Genomic DNA, 13,109 nt, shown 5'->3' with positions numbered 1-13,109 from the left:
TTCGCTTAACGTTTTCCAAGGGAAACATCCAATTATAATCTGGTTTAACAAAAAATTCATAAAAATTCAATTTATAATCAATAATGAGATTATAAAACCATTCAAAGCGAGTAATAAGGCTTACAAAGGCATTGGTGACTATAAATGGGCTTTTTTTGTCAATGGATGGGATTTGCTTCACGTTTCCTGAGGAAAACATCCAATTATAATTTGTTTTAATAAAAAATGTAAAAAAACTAAACTTAAAATCAATAATGAGATTATAAAACCATTTAAAGCGAGTAATAAGGCTTACAAAGGCATTGGTGACTATAAATGGTCTTTTCTTGTCAATGGATGGGATTCGCTTCACGTTTCTCGAGGAAAACATCCAATTACAATTTGTTTTAACAAAAAATGTAAAAAAAGTAAACTTAAAATCAATAATGAGATTATAGAACCATTAAAGCGAGTAATAAGGCTTACAATGGCATTGGTGACTATAAATGGACTTTTCTTGTCAATGGATGGGATTCGCTTCACGTTTCTCGAGGAAAACATCCAATTATAATATGTTTTAACAAAAAATATAAAAAAATTAAACTTAAAATCAATAATGAGATTATAAAACCATTTAAAGCGAGTAATAATGCTTACAAAGGCATTGGTGACTATAAATGGACTGTTCTTGTCAATGGATGGGATTCGCTTCACGTTTCTCGAGGGAAACATCCAATTACAATTTGTTTTAACAAAAAATGTAAAAAAATGAAACTTAAAATTAAGAATGAGATTATAAAACTATTTTAAGCGAGTAATAAGGCTTACAAAGGCATTGGTAACTATAAATATACTTTTCTTGTCAATGGATGGGATTCGCTTTACCTTTCTTGAGCTAAACATCCAATTATAATCTCTTTTAACAAAAAATGTAAAAAAATTAAACTTAAAATCAATAATTAGATTATAAAACCATTTAAAGCGAGTAATAAGGCTTACAAAGGCATTGGTGACTATAAATGGACTTTTCTCCTAAATGGATGGGATTCGCTTTACGTTTCCCGAGGGAAACCAAAAAATTCAAAAAAATTCAACTTAAAAACAATAATGAGATTATAAAACCATTTAAAGCGAGTAATAAGGCTTACAAAGGCATTGGTGACTATAAATGGACTTTTCTTGTCAATGGATGGGATTCGCTTCACGTTTCTTGAGCTGAACATCCAATTATAATATGTTTTAACAAAAAAATGTAAAAAAATTAAACTTAAAATCAATAATGAGATTATAAAACCATTTAAAGCGAGTAATAAGGCTTACAAAGGCATTGGTGACTATAAATGGACTTTTTGTATCAATGGATGGGAGTCGATTCACGTTTCCCGAGGGAAACATCCAATTTTAATCTGTTTTAACAAAAAATTCAAAAAAATTCAACTCAAAATCAATAATGAGATTATAAAACCATTTAAAGGGAGCAATAAGGCTTACAAAGGCATTGGTGAGTATAAATAGACTTTTCTTGTCAATGGATGTGAGTCGCTTCACGTTTCTTGAGGGAAACATCCAATTATAATCTGTTTTAACAAAAAATGTCAAAAAATTAAACTTAAAATCAATAATGAGATTATAAAACCATTTAAAGCGAGTAATAAGGCTTACAAAGGCATTGGTGACTATAAATGGACTTTTCTTGCCAATGGATGGGATTCGCTTCACGTTTCCCGAGGGAAACATCCAATTATAATCTGTTTTAACAAAAAATGTAAAACAATTAAACTTAAAATCAATAATGAGATTATAAAACCATTTAAAGCGAGTAATAAGGCTTACAAAGGCATTGGTGACTATAAATGGACTTTTCTTGTCAATGGATGGGATTCGCTTCACGTTTCTCGAGGAAAACATCCAATTACAATTTGTTTTAACAAAAAATGTAAAAAAATTAAACTTAAAATCAATATTGAGATTATAGAACCATTAAAGCGAGTAATAAGGCTTACAAAGGCATTGGTGACTATAAATAGACTTTTCTTGTAAATGGATGGGAGTCGCTTCACGTTTCTTGAGGGAAACATCTAATTATAATCTGTTTTAACAAAAAATATATAAAAATTAAACTTAAAATCAATAATGAGATTATAAAACAATTTAAAGCGAGTAATAAGGCTTACAAAGGCATTGGTGACTACAAATGGACTTTTCTTGTCAATGGACGGGATTCGATTCACGTTTCCCGAGGGAAACATCCAATTATAATCTGTTTTAACAAAAAATTCAAAAAAATTCAAGTTAAAATCAATAATGAGATTATAAAACCATTTAAAGCGAGTAATAAGGCTTACAAAGGCATCGGTGACTATAAATGGACTTTTCCTGTCAATGGATGGGATTCGCTTCACGTTTCTCGAGGGAAACATCCAATTATAATTTGTCTTTACAAAAAATGTAAAAAAATTAAACTTAAAATCAATAATGACATTATAGAACCATTAAAGCGAGTAATAAGGCTTACATAAGCATTGGTGACTATAAATGGACTTTTATTGTCAATGGATGAGATTGGCTTCACGTTTCTCGAGGAAAACATCCAATTATAATCTGTTTTAACAAAAAATGTAAAAAAAAATAAACTTAAAATCAATAATGAGATTATAAAACCGTTTAAAGCGAGTAACAATGCTTGCAAAGGCATTGGTGACTATAAATGGACTTTTCTTGCCGATGGATGGCATTCGCTTCACGTTTCTTGAGCTAAACATCCAATTATCATCTGTTTTAACAAAAAATGTCAAAAAATTAAACTTAAAATCAAAAATGAGATTATAAAACCATTTAAAGCGAGTAATAAGGCTTACAAAGGCATTGGTGACTATAAATGGACTTTTCTTGCCAATGGATGGGATTCGCTTCACGTTTCCCGAGGGAAACATCCAATTATAATCTGTTTTAACAAAAAATGTAAAACAATTAAACTTAAAATCAATAATGAGATTATAAAACCATTTAAAGCGAGTAATAAGGCTTACAAAGGCATTGGTGACTATAAATGGACTTTTCTTGTCAATGGATGGGATTCGCTTCACGTTTCTCGAGGAAAACATCCAATTACAATTTGTTTTAACAAAAAATGTAAAAAAATTAAACTTAAAATCAATATTGAGATTATAGAACCATTAAAGCGAGTAATAAGGCTTACAAAGGCATTGGTGACTATAAATAGACTTTTCTTGTAAATGGATGGGAGTCGCTTCACGTTTCTTGAGGGAAACATCTAATTATAATCTGTTTTAACAAAAAATATATAAAAATTAAACCTAAAATCAATAATGAGATTATAAAACAATTTAAAGCGAGTAATAAGGCTTACAAAGGAATTGGTGACTACAAATGGACTTTTCTTGTCAATGGACGGGATTCGATTCACGTTTCCCGAGGAAAACATCCAATTATAATCTGTTTTAACAAAAAATTCAAAAAAATTCAAGTTAAAATCAATAATGAGATTATAAAACCATTTAAAGCGAGTAATAAGGCTTACAAAGGCATTGGTGACTATAAATGGACTTTTCCTGTCAATGGATGGGATTCGCTTCACGTTTCTCGAGGGAAACATCCAATTATAATTTGTCTTTACAAAAAATGTAAAAAAATTAAACTTAAAATCAATAATGAGATTATAGAACCATTAAAGCGAGTAATAAGGCTTACATAAGCATTGGTGACTATAAATGGACTTTTCTTGTCAATGGATGAGATTGGCTTCACGTTTCTCGAGGAAAACATCCAATTATAATCTGTTTTAACAAAAAATGTAAAAAAAAATAAACTTAAAATCAATAATGAGATTATAAAACCGTTTAAAGCGAGTAACAATGCTTGCAAAGGCATTGGTGACTATAAATGGACTTTTCTTGCCGATGGATGGCATTCGCTTCACGTTTCTTGAGCTAAACATCCAATTATAATCTGTTTTAACAAAAAAGGTAAAAAAATTAAACTTAAAATCAATAATGAGATTATAAAACCATTTAAAGCGAGTAATAAGGCTTACAAAGGCATTGGTGACTATAAATGGACTTTTCTTGTCAATGGATGGGAGTTGCTTCACGTTTCTTGAGGGAAACATCCAATTATAATCTGTTTTAACAAAAAATGTAAAAAAATTAAACTTAAAATCAATAATGAGATTATAAAACCCTTTAAAGCGAGTAATAAGGATTACAAAGGCATTGGTGAATATAAATGGTCTTTTCTCCTATATGGATGGGATTCGCTTCACGTTTAACGAGGAAAACATCCAATTATAATCTAATTTAACAAAACATTCATAAAAATTCAATTTATAATCAATAATGAGATTATAAAACCATTTAAAACGAGTAATAAAGCTTATAAAGGCATTGGTGACTATAAATGGACTGTTCTTGTCAATGGATGGGATTCGATTCACGTTTCCCGAGGGAAACATCCAATTCTAATCTGTTTTAATAAAAAATTTAAAAAAATTCAACTTAAAAACAATAATGAGATTATAAAACCATTTAAAGCGAGTAATAAGGCCTACAAAGGCATTGGTGACTATAAATGGACTTTTCTTGTCAATGGATGGGATTCGCTTCACGTTTCTCAAGGAAAACATCCAATTATAATATGTTTTAACAAAAAATATAAAAAAATTAAACTTAAAATCAATAATGAGATTATAAAACCATTTAAAGCGAGTAATAATGCTTACAAAGGCATTGGTGACTATAAATGGACTGTTCTTGTCAATGGATGGGATTCGCTTCACGTTTCTCGAGGGAAACATCCAATTACAATTTGTTTTAACAAAAAATGTAAAAAAATGAAACTTAAAATTAAGAATGAGATTATAAAACTATTTTAAGCGAGTAATAAGGCTTACAAAGGCATTGGTAACTATAAATATACTTTTCTTGTCAATGGATGGGATTCGCTTCACCTTTCTTGAGCTAAACATCCAATTATAAACTGTTTTAACAAAAAATGTAAAAAAATTAAACTTAAAATCAATAATTAGATTACAAAACCATTTAAAGCGAGTAATAAGGCTTACAAAGGCATTGGTGACTATAAATGGACTTTTCTCCTAAATGGATGGGATTCGCTTTACGTTTCCCGAGGGAAACCAAAAAATTCAAAAAAATTCAACTTAAAAACAATAATGAGATTATAAAACCATTTAAAGCGAGTAATAAGGCTTACAAAGGCATTGGTGACTATAAATGGACTTTTCTTGTCAATGGATGGGATTCGCTTCACGTTTCTTGAGCTGAACATCCAATTATAATCTGTTTTAACAAAAAAATGTAAAAAAATTAAACTTAAAATCAATAATGAGATTATAAAACCATTTAAAGCGAGTAATAAGGCTTACAAAGGCATTGGTGACTATAAATGGACTTTTCTTATCAATGGATGGGAGTCGATTCATGTTTCCCGAGGGAAACATCCAATTTTAATCTGTTTTAACAAAAAATTCAAAAAAATTCAACTCAAAATCAATAATGAGATTATAAAACCATTTAAAGGGAGCAATAAGGCTTACAAAGGCATTGGTGACTATAAATAGACTTTTCTTGTCAATGGATGGGAGTCGCTTCACGTTTCTTGAGGGAAACATCCAATTATAATCTGTTTTAACAAAAAATGTCAAAAAATTAAACTTAAAATCAATAATGAGATTATAAAACCATTTAAAGCGAGTAATAAGGCTTACAAAGGCATTGGTGACTATAAATGGACTTTTCTTGTCAATGGATGGGATTCACTTCACGTTTCCCTAGGGAAACATCCAATTATAATATGTTTTAACGTAAAATTCAAAAAAATTCAACATAAAATCAATAATAAGATTATAAAACCATTTGAAGCGAGTAATAAGGCTTACAAAAGCATTGCTGACTATAAATAGACTTTGCTCTTCAATGGATGGGATTTGCTTCACGTTTCCCAAGGGAAACATCCAATTATAATCTGTTTTAACAAAAAATTCAAAAAAATTCAACTTAAAATCAATAATGAGATTATAAAACCATTTAAAGCGAGTAATAAGGCTTACAAAGGCATTGGTGAATATAAATGGAATTTTCTTGTCAATGGATGGGATTCGCTTCACGTTTCTCGAGGAAAACATTCAATTATAATCTGTTGTAATAAAAAATGTAAAAAATTAAACTTAAAATCAATAATGAGATTATAAAACCATTTAAAGCGAGTAATAAGGCTTACAAAGGCATTGGTGACTATAAATGGTCTTTTCTCCTGAATGGATGGGATTCGCTTAACGTTTTCCAAGGGAAACATCCAATTATAATCTGGTTTAACAAAAAATTCATAAAAATTCAATTTATAATCAATAATGAGATTATAAAACCATTCAAAGCGAGTAATAAGGCTTACAAAGGCATTGGTGACTATAAATGGGCTTTTTTTGTCAATGGATGGGATTTGCTTCACGTTTCCTGAGGAAAACATCCAATTATAATTTGTTTTAATAAAAAATGTAAAAAAACTAAACTTAAAATCAATAATGAGATTATAAAACCATTTAAAGCGAGTAATAAGGCTTACAAAGGCATTGGTGACTATAAATGGTCTTTTCTTGTCAATGGATGGGATTCGCTTCACGTTTCTCGAGGAAAACATCCAATTACAATTTGTTTTAACAAAAAATGTAAAAAAAGTAAACTTAAAATCAATAATGAGATTATAGAACCATTAAAGCGAGTAATAAGGCTTACAATGGCATTGGTGACTATAAATGGACTTTTCTTGTCAATGGATGGGATTCGCTTCACGTTTCTCGAGGAAAACATCCAATTATAATATGTTTTAACAAAAAATATAAAAAAATTAAACTTAAAATCAATAATGAGATTATAAAACCATTTAAAGCGAGTAATAATGCTTACAAAGGCATTGGTGACTATAAATGGACTGTTCTTGTCAATGGATGGGATTCGCTTCACGTTTCTCGAGGGAAACATCCAATTACAATTTGTTTTAACAAAAAATGTAAAAAAATGAAACTTAAAATTAAGAATGAGATTATAAAACTATTTTAAGCGAGTAATAAGGCTTACAAAGGCATTGGTAACTATAAATATACTTTTCTTGTCAATGGATGGGATTCGCTTCACCTTTCTTGAGCTAAACATCCAATTATAATCTCTTTTAACAAAAAATGTAAAAAAATTAAACTTAAAATCAATAATTAGATTATAAAACCATTTAAAGCGAGTAATAAGGCTTACAAAGGCATTGGTGACTATAAATGGACTTTTCTCCTAAATGGATGGGATTCGCTTTACGTTTCCCGAGGGAAACCAAAAAATTCAAAAAAATTCAACTTAAAAACAATAATGAGATTATAAAACCATTTAAAGCGAGTAATAAGGCTTACAAAGGCATTGGTGACTATAAATGGACTTTTCTTGTCAATGGATGGGATTCGCTTCACGTTTCTTGAGCTGAACATCCAATTATAATATGTTTTAACAAAAAAATGTAAAAAAATTAAACTTAAAATCAATAATGAGATTATAAAATCATTTAAAGCGAGTAATAAGGCTTACAAAGGCATTGGTGACTATAAATGGACTTTTTGTATCAATGGATGGGAGTCGATTCACGTTTCCCGAGGGAAACATCCAATTTTAATCTGTTTTAACAAAAAATTCAAAAAAATTCAACTCAAAATCAATAATGAGATTATAAAACCATTTAAAGGGAGCAATAAGGCTTACAAAGGCATTGGTGAGTATAAATAGACTTTTCTTGTCAATGGATGTGAGTCGCTTCACGTTTCTTGAGGGAAACATCCAATTATAATCTGTTTTAACAAAAAATGTCAAAAAATTAAACTTAAAATCAATAATGAGATTATAAAACCATTTAAAGCGAGTAATAAGGCTTACAAAGGCATTGGTGACTATAAATGGACTTTTCTTGCCAATGGATGGGATTCGCTTCACGTTTCCCGAGGGAAACATCCAATTATAATCTGTTTTAACAAAAAATGTAAAACAATTAAACTTAAAATCAATAATGAGATTATAAAACCATTTAAAGCGAGTAATAAGGCTTACAAAGGCATTGGTGACTATAAATGGACTTTTCTTGTCAATGGATGGGATTCGCTTCACGTTTCTCGAGGAAAACATCCAATTACAATTTGTTTTAACAAAAAATGTAAAAAAATTAAACTTAAAATCAATATTGAGATTATAGAACCATTAAAGCGAGTAATAAGGCTTACAAAGGCATTGGTGACTATAAATAGACTTTTCTTGTAAATGGATGGGAGTCGCTTCACGTTTCTTGAGGGAAACATCTAATTATAATCTGTTTTAACAAAAAATATATAAAAATTAAACTTAAAATCAATAATGAGATTATAAAACAATTTAAAGCGAGTAATAAGGCTTACAAAGGCATTGGTGACTATAAATGGACTTTTCTTGTCAATGGACGGGATTCGATTCACGTTTCCCGAGGGAAACATCCAATTATAATCTGTTTTAACAAAAAATTCAAAAAAATTCAAGTTAAAATCAATAATGAGATTATAAAACCATTTAAAGCGAGTAATAAGGCTTACAAAGGCATCGGTGACTATAAATGGACTTTTCCTGTCAATGGATGGGATTCGCTTCACGTTTCTCGAGGGAAACATCCAATTATAATTTGTCTTTACAAAAAATGTAAAAAAATTAAACTTAAAATCAATAATGACATTATAGAACCATTAAAGCGAGTAATAAGGCTTACATAAGCATTGGTGACTATAAATGGACTTTTATTGTCAATGGATGAGATTGGCTTCACGTTTCTCGAGGAAAACATCCAATTATAATCTGTTTTAACAAAAAATGTAAAAAAAAATAAACTTAAAATCAATAATGAGATTATAAAACCGTTTAAAGCGAGTAACAATGCTTGCAAAGGCATTGGTGACTATAAATGGACTTTTCTTGCCGATGGATGGCATTCGCTTCACGTTTCTTGAGCTAAACATCCAATTATCATCTGTTTTAACAAAAAATGTCAAAAAATTAAACTTAAAATCAAAAATGAGATTATAAAACCATTTAAAGCGAGTAATAAGGCTTACAAAGGCATTGGTGACTATAAATGGACTTTTCTTGCCAATGGATGGGATTCGCTTCACGTTTCCCGAGGGAAACATCCAATTATAATCTGTTTTAACAAAAAATGTAAAACAATTAAACTTAAAATCAATAATGAGATTATAAAACCATTTAAAGCGAGTAATAAGGCTTACAAAGGCATTGGTGACTATAAATGGACTTTTCTTGTCAATGGATGGGATTCGCTTCACGTTTCTCGAGGAAAACATCCAATTACAATTTGTTTTAACAAAAAATGTAAAAAAATTAAACTTAAAATCAATATTGAGATTATAGAACCATTAAAGCGAGTAATAAGGCTTACAAAGGCATTGGTGACTATAAATAGACTTTTCTTGTAAATGGATGGGAGTCGCTTCACGTTTCTTGAGGGAAACATCTAATTATAATCTGTTTTAACAAAAAATATATAAAAATTAAACCTAAAATCAATAATGAGATTATAAAACAATTTAAAGCGAGTAATAAGGCTTACAAAGGAATTGGTGACTACAAATGGACTTTTCTTGTCAATGGACGGGATTCGATTCACGTTTCCCGAGGAAAACATCCAATTATAATCTGTTTTAACAAAAAATTCAAAAAAATTCAAGTTAAAATCAATAATGAGATTATAAAACCATTTAAAGCGAGTAATAAGGCTTACAAAGGCATTGGTGACTATAAATGGACTTTTCCTGTCAATGGATGGGATTCGCTTCACGTTTCTCGAGGGAAACATCCAATTATAATTTGTCTTTACAAAAAATGTAAAAAAATTAAACTTAAAATCAATAATGAGATTATAGAACCATTAAAGCGAGTAATAAGGCTTACATAAGCATTGGTGACTATAAATGGACTTTTCTTGTCAATGGATGAGATTGGCTTCACGTTTCTCGAGGAAAACATCCAATTATAATCTGTTTTAACAAAAAATGTAAAAAAAAATAAACTTAAAATCAATAATGAGATTATAAAACCGTTTAAAGCGAGTAACAATGCTTGCAAAGGCATTGGTGACTATAAATGGACTTTTCTTGCCGATGGATGGCATTCGCTTCACGTTTCTTGAGCTAAACATCCAATTATAATCTGTTTTAACAAAAAAGGTAAAAAAATTAAACTTAAAATCAATAATGAGATTATAAAACCATTTAAAGCGAGTAATAAGGCTTACAAAGGCATTGGTGACTATAAATGGACTTTTCTTGTCAATGGATGGGAGTTGCTTCACGTTTCTTGAGGGAAACATCCAATTATAATCTGTTTTAACAAAAAATGTAAAAAAATTAAACTTAAAATCAATAATGAGATTATAAAACCCTTTAAAGCGAGTAATAAGGATTACAAAGGCATTGGTGAATATAAATGGTCTTTTCTCCTATATGGATGGGATTCGCTTCACGTTTAACGAGGAAAACATCCAATTATAATCTGTTTTAACAAAACATTCATAAAAATTCAATTTATAATCAATAATGAGATTATAAAACCATTTAAAACGAGTAATAAAGCTTATAAAGGCATTGGTGACTATAAATGGACTGTTCTTGTCAATGGATGGGATTCGATTCACGTTTCCCGAGGGAAACATCCAATTCTAATCTGTTTTAATAAAAAATTTAAAAAAATTCAACTTAAAAACAATAATGAGATTATAAAACCATTTAAAGCGAGTAATAAGGCCTACAAAGGCATTGGTGACTATAAATGGACTTTTCTTACCAATGAATGGGATTCGCTTCACGTTTCTTGAGCTAAACATCCAATTATAATCTGTTTTAACAAAAAAATGTAAAAAAATTAAACTTCAAATCAATAATGAGATTATAAAACCATTTAAACCGAGTAATAAGGCTTACAAAGGCATCGGTGACTATAAATGAACTTTTCTTGTCAATCGATGGGATTCGCTTCACATTTCTCGAGGGAAACATCTAATTATAATCTGTTTGAACAAAAAATGTAAAGAAATAAAACTTAAAATCAATAATGAGATTATAAAACTATTTAAAGCGTGTAATAAATCTTACAAAGGTATTGGTGACTATAAATGGACTTTTCTTGTCAATGGATGGGATTCGCTTCACGTTTCTCGAGGGAAACATCCAATTATAATCTGTTTTAACAAAAAATGTAAAAAAATTAAACTTAAAATCAATAATGAGATTATAAAACCATTTAAAGCGAGTAATAAGGCTTGCAAAGGCATTGGTGACTATAAATGGACTTTTCTTGTCAATGGATGGTAGTCGATTCACGTTTCCCGAGGGAAACATCCAATTATAATCTGTTTGAACAAAAAATTCAAAAAAATTCAACTTAAAATCAATAATGAGATTATAAAACCATTTAAAGCGAGTAATAAGGCTTACAAAGGTATTGGTGACTATAAATGGACTTTTCTTGCCAATGGATGGGATTCGCTTCACGTTTCCCGAGGGAAACATCCAATTATATTATGTTTTAACAAAAAATGTAAAAAAAGTAAACTTAAAATCAATAATGAGATTATAAAACTATTTAAAGCGAGTAATAAGGCTTATGAAGGCATTGGTAACTATAAATGGACTTTTCTTGTCAATGGATGGGATTCGCTTCACGTTTCTTGAGCTAAACATCCAATTATAATCTGTTTTAACAAAAAATGTAAAAAAATTAAACTTAAAATCAATAATGAGATTATAAAACCATTTAAAGCGAGTAATAAGGCTTACAAAGGCATTGGTGACTATAAATGGACTTTTCTTGTCAATGGATGGGATTCACTTCACGTTTCCCTAGGGAAACATCCAATTATAATATGTTTTAACGTCAAATTCAAAAAAATTCAACATAAAATCAATAATAAGATTATAAAACCATTTGAAGCGAGTAATAAGGCTTACAAAAGCATTGCTGACTATAAATAGACTTTGCTCTTCAATGGATGGGATTTGCTTCACGTTTCCCAAGGGAAACATCCAATTATAATCTGTTTTAACAAAAAATTCAAAAAAATTCAACTTAAAATCAATAATGAGATTATAAAACCATTTAAAGCGAGTAATAAGGCTTACAAAGGCATTGGTGAATATAAATGGAATTTTCTTGTCAATGGTTGGGATTCGCTTCACGTTTCTCGAGGAAAACATTCAATTATAATCTGTTGTAATAAAAAATGTAAAAAATTAAACTTAAAATAAATAATGAGATTATAAAACCATTTAAAGCGAGTAATAAGGCTTACAAAGGCATTGGTGACTATAAATGGTCTTTTCTCCTGAATGGATGGGATTCGCTTAACGTTTTCCAAGGGAAACATCCAATTATAATCTGGTTTAACAAAAAATTCATAAAAATTCAATTTATAATCAATAATGAGATTATAAAACCATTCAAAGCGAGTAATAAGGCTTACAAAGGCATTGGTGACTATAAATGGGCTTTTTTTGTCAATGGATGGGATTTGCTTCACGTTTCCTGAGGAAAACATCCAATTATAATTTTTTTTAATAAAAAATGTAATAAAACTAAACTTAAAATCAATAATGAGATTATAAAACCATTTAAAGCGAGTAATAAGGCTTACAAAGGCATTGGTGACTATAAATGGTCTTTTCTTGTCAATGGATGGGATTCGCTTCACGTTTCTCGAGGAAAACATCCAATTACAATTTGTTTTAACAAAAAATGTAAAAAAATTAAACTTAAAATCAATAATAAGATTATAGAACCATTAAAGCGAGTAATAAGGCTTACAATGGCATTGGTGACTATAAATGACTTTTCTTGTCAATGGATGGGATTCGCTTCACGTTTCTCGAGGAAAACATCCAATTATAATATGTTTTAACAAAAAATATAAAAAAATTAAACTTAAAATCAATAATGAGATTATAGAACCATTTAAAGCGATTAATAATGCTTACAAAGGCATTGGTGACTATAAATGGACTGTTCTTGTCAATGGATGGGATTCGCTTCACGTTT

This window comes from Theobroma cacao, chromosome 10 (genome assembly GCF_053813885.1).
Source record: "Theobroma cacao isolate CCN51 chromosome 10, ASM5381388v1, whole genome shotgun sequence".
Classification (NCBI taxonomy): Eukaryota; Viridiplantae; Streptophyta; class Magnoliopsida; order Malvales; family Malvaceae; genus Theobroma; species Theobroma cacao.
This window is presented reverse-complemented; position numbering follows the sequence as displayed.